The sequence below is a fragment of the Mus caroli genome, unplaced genomic scaffold (genome assembly GCF_978045245.1).
Source record: "Mus caroli unplaced genomic scaffold, Mus_caroli_1 scaffold_5, whole genome shotgun sequence".
In the NCBI taxonomy this organism is placed as follows: Eukaryota; Metazoa; Chordata; class Mammalia; order Rodentia; family Muridae; genus Mus; species Mus caroli.
In genome coordinates, this window is record NW_028227260.1 from 91,971,097 (window position 1) to 91,977,096 (window position 6,000).

The 6,000-nt window shown below is 50.5% G+C and overlaps 1 protein-coding gene across 2 annotated transcripts in view; it reads right to left on the reverse strand.

The window, feature by feature from the left end:
- The window catches only part of LOC110286635 (F-box-like/WD repeat-containing protein TBL1X), a 169,722-nt gene extending 165,174 nt beyond the window's left edge, over positions 1 to 4,548 (reverse strand). Inside the window, exon 1 of one of the 2 annotated variants that reach the window (XM_029473474.2) lies at positions 4,493 to 4,548. The gene's annotated coding sequence lies outside the window, so the exon portion shown is untranslated. Of the gene's footprint in view, positions 1 to 2,831; positions 3,246 to 4,492 lie in introns of those variants that run through there. The other variant, XM_029473473.2, reaches the window with a different exon arrangement.
- Positions 4,549 to 6,000: the final 1,452 nt, after the last annotated feature.

The following is a 6,000-nucleotide window of genomic DNA, read 5'->3' on the forward strand; positions in this document are numbered from 1 at the left end:
CCGAGCAGTGGTGGCGCACATCTTTAATCCCAGCACTTGGGAGGCAGGGGCAGGCAGATTTCTGAGTTCGAGGCCAGCCTGGTCTACAAAGTGAGTTCCAGGACAGCCAGGGCTACACAGAGTTACCCTGTCTTGAAAAACCAAAAAAAAAAAAAAAAAAAAAAAAAAAAAAAAAAAAAAAAAAAAAAAAAAAAAAAAGTGGTGTTCAAGGAAATAGCTCAATCAGTACAGCGAGGAGCTGAATTTAATCCCTGGGAACCCATGTAAAAATGTGAGTGCTACAGTCTGTATCTATGATTCTAACACTGAGGAGGATCCCTGGGGCTTGTCAGTCTAGCCAAATTAGTGAGCTTCATCTTGAATGAGAAAGAAACCCTATCTGAAAAAAATAACATGGATAGATAGTTACCAACTAAAGGAAGATATTCCCTATCAATCTCTGACATCCACCTCCTTCATACATATACACATGCAACCAGAAACATAAGTGCACAAACACATCTACATATACATGAGAACATTAAAAAAATAGGCTTCAGGACCATTTACAATTCCACAGTTCTATACCACACTACTGGTACCTATACTATCTACTAAAGCAAACTTAAGATGTAGACATTAATATATAAAACCTGAAGGTGTTTATAATTCTCTGAACTGATCCAATTGTCTTGTTTATTTTTCTATTGCCTTGAAGAAACACCATGACCATAGCAACTTACAGAAGAACCTACTGGTACTTATAGTTTCAGAGGGCTGGTTGGAGTCCATGACTATCCATCGTAACAGGGATTGTGGCAGCAGGTAGGCATGGCACTGGAGCATGAGAGCTTACATCTGATCCGCAAGCACAGGCAGAGAGTGAGCTAACTGGGAATAGTGTGGGCTTTGAAACCTCAAAAGGATACACATACCTTAAAAGGCCACACTTCTAAACCTTCTCAAAAACATTTCCACCAACTGAGGACCTAGCATTCAAATGGCCTAAGGAGGCCATTCTCATTCAAACCACAATAATCCCGCATCAAAGAAAATTATCTTCACCCCAAGGATCCTGGTAGCCCACCCACCATACTAGAAAGCAATCAGCTTCCATTCAGTGTCCCTCAAAGGCCTTGCTTTGGTGTGACTCCCTGGGCCTAGAAAAACAGCAAAACCCAACAGCAAAACCGAGGTAAACTTGAAATGAGTATCTGCCCAATACCATTAAAAGAGGTAAAATATCTTCCTTTTTCTTTTAGTAGTGCTGCCTAAGTGGAATTCTCTGACCCAAGTAAGGACATATCCTGGGGTAGATGAGAGCCTTACACCCCAAATCACCCATGCCTGTCCTACAGGTGTGTGTGTGATTAAAGGCTTGAAAAGCTTTAGGGGGCCATTTTAATAAGTGGATCAAGTGAACTTCGACTTTCATCGTTGTACTAATTACCCAGGTGGGTGGTGCCATGAAAATCTGCAGCACACTTGGACACGAAATCCCTTTAAAAATAAAAGTGCCATCTACACTCAACACTATTTCATACCTTGATATGTGTCTTTAGAAATGACCAATGGTAAATTTCATAGGCCCACCAAGACCTATTTGCTACCCTAAACCAAGACTGGGGGGGGGGTAGGACAAAGCACTCACTCCTCCTCCTGTATTCTTGTGTCCTCTTTTTAAGTTAAACCAGGGACTAGCTCAGAGAAAAACACTAGTCAGGTCAAGGCGCACACACCAAAGCAGAACAGAAACAAACACTTGCACTAGCAGTAAGGCTTAGGTTTTGGTTAGGGGGAGGGGAGCTGTTTTAGGTTTTTGCCCCACAACACTTGGTCAGAAAGAAACAAGCCGACCCTAACTGCGGAATTTACAGTGCAGAGGCCTCTGAGAACGCCAGACGCTGGGAAAAAAAAATAAAAATTAAAGAGAGAGAGAGAGAGAGAGAGAGAGAGAGAAGCCCCAAGCTTCTGATTGCTCACTGGTCACGCACGTGAAGCCCAGGCCCCATCCAGCACCAGCGGGCCTGTAGCCTCCTCCTAAAGTTGTCACAAAACCCGAAGATCACCGACGTTCAAAGGCGCACCCCTCCTACATAAACTCCTGCTCCCAGCACCCTTCTCTACGTAAGGGAAATTCCTAAGACGAGGATGTGGGTGAGTGCAGATCTGGAGAACCCCTCCCCAGCCCCAAAGCAACAGGTTTACACCCTCCCCAGGCCGTGCTGGGCGGTCCCTCTCCCTCACCTAGCCAGAGGAGCCGCCCTCCATCGTTGTCACCCCCCCCACCCACACACACACACACACACACCCTGGTCCCCGAGACCAGGCCTGGGAGTAGGTATGGGGAGGGGGCTCCCAGACTTCCTTGACAGTTTGCGCCTCGGAAACTGATCACAAACGGGCCAGCCACTATCCCCCGCGCGCCGCCGCGCGTCCACCAGGTTCCGGGAGCGCCGGCCCGCGCCTCGAGGATGAATGAGGCTCCCCTCCCCCACAAGGGGATCCCGCGCGGCCCCCAAGTCCCAGGGCGACGCGGGTCAGCCCAGCCAGCCCCCTCTGGAGCCTCAGACAAAGAGATGCTGGGACGGAACTGCAGAGCTTCCCTAAACTTGCCTTTCCCTCTCCCCAAAACAAAGGCGCACCCAGGCCTTTCCCGCCCCCCGCGCGCGCGGCCACTTCGGGGAGCGGCCGCCCCAGAGGTATTGTTCGGCGTGCAGGGAGCGCGCCCAACCTGGGGTTGGGGGGGCACACGGGAACTTGCCCCTCCTGAAGCTTCAGGGCCCGCGGTCGGGGTCACCGCCGCGCCCCTCGGCCCGAGAAGTTTGAGCCCCTGCCCGGCGTGTACTCACCTCGCCGCGAGCCGTGCAACTTGTGGCCGCGCACTCAGCGTACTGGCGGGTCCACCGTCACCAACCCCGGGCCGCGCGGAGGCCGACGAGGGCCAAGCGCCCCGGAGCAGCCGCGCGCTACCCCTGGCCCGCCACCTAGTCCACGAGAAGAGCTAGCGCTGGAAAGTTTCGGTGGCGAATGGCGGCCGGAGGGCGCTGCAGCGGCGGCGGGGCGGGGGCGCTGGCGGCTTGTCGCTCCCGAGCGTCGAGACTGGGGGGGGCTGGGCTGGGAGCGGCGGCGGCAGGAGAGGGCGGGACGGCGGGAGGGACCGACACGGCCAGTGACCTCCGCTGGGAGCGGACGCGAGCAAGCCTACCCAGGCTGGGAGACGTGCCAAGAGGGTCGACAGCGCGCCGCCCTCCCCAGACACCTGGAAGAGGCTCTCTACAGCCCTGCCCTCCCCCACCGCGTGCCCGCCGGCCCCTCCCCGAGCTCCTTGGGGGAGGCAGCGTCCCCACGCGGCAGCCCCTCCCCCCAGTAAGGGCTAGGACGCCAGGCCCGCCCTTCCCCGGACCAAGTCCAGACCCAGCCCCCCGGGGGCAGGGAAAAGACTTACATCTCGGCGCAGTTCTTCACCCTAAAGCCTCCCCACCCCCACCTCACCCCGCCCCAAGCCCAAGGTGGAGGAGGGAAGCCTGAGCATTGCCCTCTGGGCCCCAACCCTGCCCCTAGCTCTTTTTCTACAGGCACGGAGAGGAATGAGGGGGGGAACAGGGTCCCTACACGGATACTCAATCCCACACCCCGCACGCCAAGGTGGCTCGGGAGGGGGGGGGATGGGAACAAGGGCCACCCTGAAGATTGAAAGAGGGAATGGTAACCCAAGCCACTGAAAGTGTTACCATCCCCCACCTCAAAAGATGAAGCCGCCCAGCCAGCCTAGAAGGTTCTCGTGCAACACCGTCTCCAAGCGCATCTTCTTCAAAATTAACGACATAAAGCATCCCCCCTCCCCAGTTGCCTTTACGCCCACCGCAAAAATTGAGGACTCGGGCGCAGCCATGACCTTTGCAAAACACCTCTCGGCCAAGAGTCAGAAATGCATAGGGGAGACATTTTAACACAAGACTAAGGCACAAATAAGCTGGGGAGGACTATGTTAGGGTACTGGGGCCCTCAAATCTGTAAATCCCCACCCCCAGGCCTGAAACCGCAGGCGCTGGCAAAGTGTTTTCTGTTGCCACGGCTGGTAAGGCCCAGCCCTGGCGCTTCTTCCTCCCTTCCACATCGGTGATGATTTCCCCCCATACTCCCGCCTTTAATTCAATTAAATAAATATTCGGCCCTCCTCCTCAGCACCTTTGGTGTCTGCCTTGCTGAGTATTTTTAAAATCAATTTGCCCCTCCCTTAGGCTTCTAATGAGCTCGGTGCTAAGCGCCCAGTAACACTCCGCAATTTAAACCCTAACCTCACTTGCTCCTTCCTTGAACACTAGGCGTTTGTTGCTCTGGTAGTTGGGGGTGGAGGGGAGAACCCGGGGCGAGTTTTTAAGGGCCGGTTCTCCATCAAAAAGGCGGACCTCAAATTTACCTTGCAAAATATTTCTACGAAACGTCAAATATGTCAAACGACTGTTGGTACACAGTTATTAGAGCGCATCAATAAAAAATACACACTTACACAGTCTCCATAATTGTGAATCAGCAGTACACAGGCTTATTAGCTATCAGCTGCCATTCAAGCACCCCCACCCCCAAAGGACTTGGTAGGGCTCTCTTGAGCCTGCCCTTCTTAGCTCTTGGGCTCCTGAGCTTGTGCAGACTGATGCTGAGGTATTATGAAGGGTGCAATCGAAAATCTGAGCCTGCTCATGATGCAACCCTGGCCCAGTTTACACGTGCTTCCCTTCCCCCACTGCATGCTGGTGGTAGCGCTGCGTTTTTTCCGCCTGTAGGGTCACATTGTGGTTGATTGATTCTCCTTTCGCCTTGCTCAGTCATTCAGATTTGGAAAGTAAATAACAAGTTGACATCATTACAGCTTCAGGCTTTACCCGGTCGCCAGCTCTTTGCTACCGCAGACCCTCGAGTAGCTGCGCAGCAAACCCTAACCACCTAGTTTGCTCAGCTCGGCTTGCCCAAATTAGTGCTTGAAAATTCCAAACTGAAGTTGGTTAAAAGCATTCCTGCATGCTTCTGTTACTTGATAAGTGATGATCATCCTTAAAGAATGGGAAATTAGTGGGTAAAAAAAATCTCTTCTGCCATTAAGGGAGCTTAGTGACCAGGTTTTATTATAGGCTTCCTCTGACTAATAAAGTGGGAGTTTAAATTTTCGACCTTGCCAGCGTAATATATTATAGCAATAATCCCAATTCTTGCTTTTGGACAATCAAGACTAGGGATTTGGAGAGATAGCTCATCGATTAAGAGCACTTACTGCTCTTACAGAGGATTCAGTTTCAATTTCTAGCACCTACAAGCCAGATCATCTCCACTTGTAACTGATTCCAAGAGATACTGTGCCCTCTTCTGTCCTCCAAGGGCTCCTGCATACATGTAGGACACATAAATTCTCAAAGGTACACATACAATAAATAAATAACCCTTGTTTTGCTTTGTTTTGGAAAAAAAAGAAAGTTGGTAGAGGGCTATGGGGAAAGTCCCAAAATTTGGAAGGCTGAGGCAGAATGAGACTAGACTACTTAGCAAGACCCTATAAAAAAATTAAGTCAAGGGCTTGTAATAAACAGTCATAGGAACCACCAAAACATTGTAAGACCTAAAGTCATAAAAACAGTCCCCCTTTTTAAATAATAAGATTACTGACATTTTTTTTTCCTGAAATGCTACTACATGAATGGAAAATTACATTATTCTATTCATCTGCTTTGGCTGTTTGCTATAGGTGCTGATGTGGAAGAAAGCATGGAAACAAAGGAGAGGAAAGAGGAATAAGGTCCACTGTGTGTGTATGTGTGTGTCTGTCTGTCTGTTTCTGTGTGTGTATGTGTGTGTGTGTGTGTATTTTCAGTCTTGGTGAACACTTTTTGCAAAAAGAAATCAACTTCCTGAATTGCTTTCACTTTGTTCGTGTGTTTCTTTGTGCAGCACTGACACTATTTTCTCAACAGTGATGGCTTGAGAATACCAAAAGCATGAAAGGAAAAAGTGAGTTGGATTTCATTA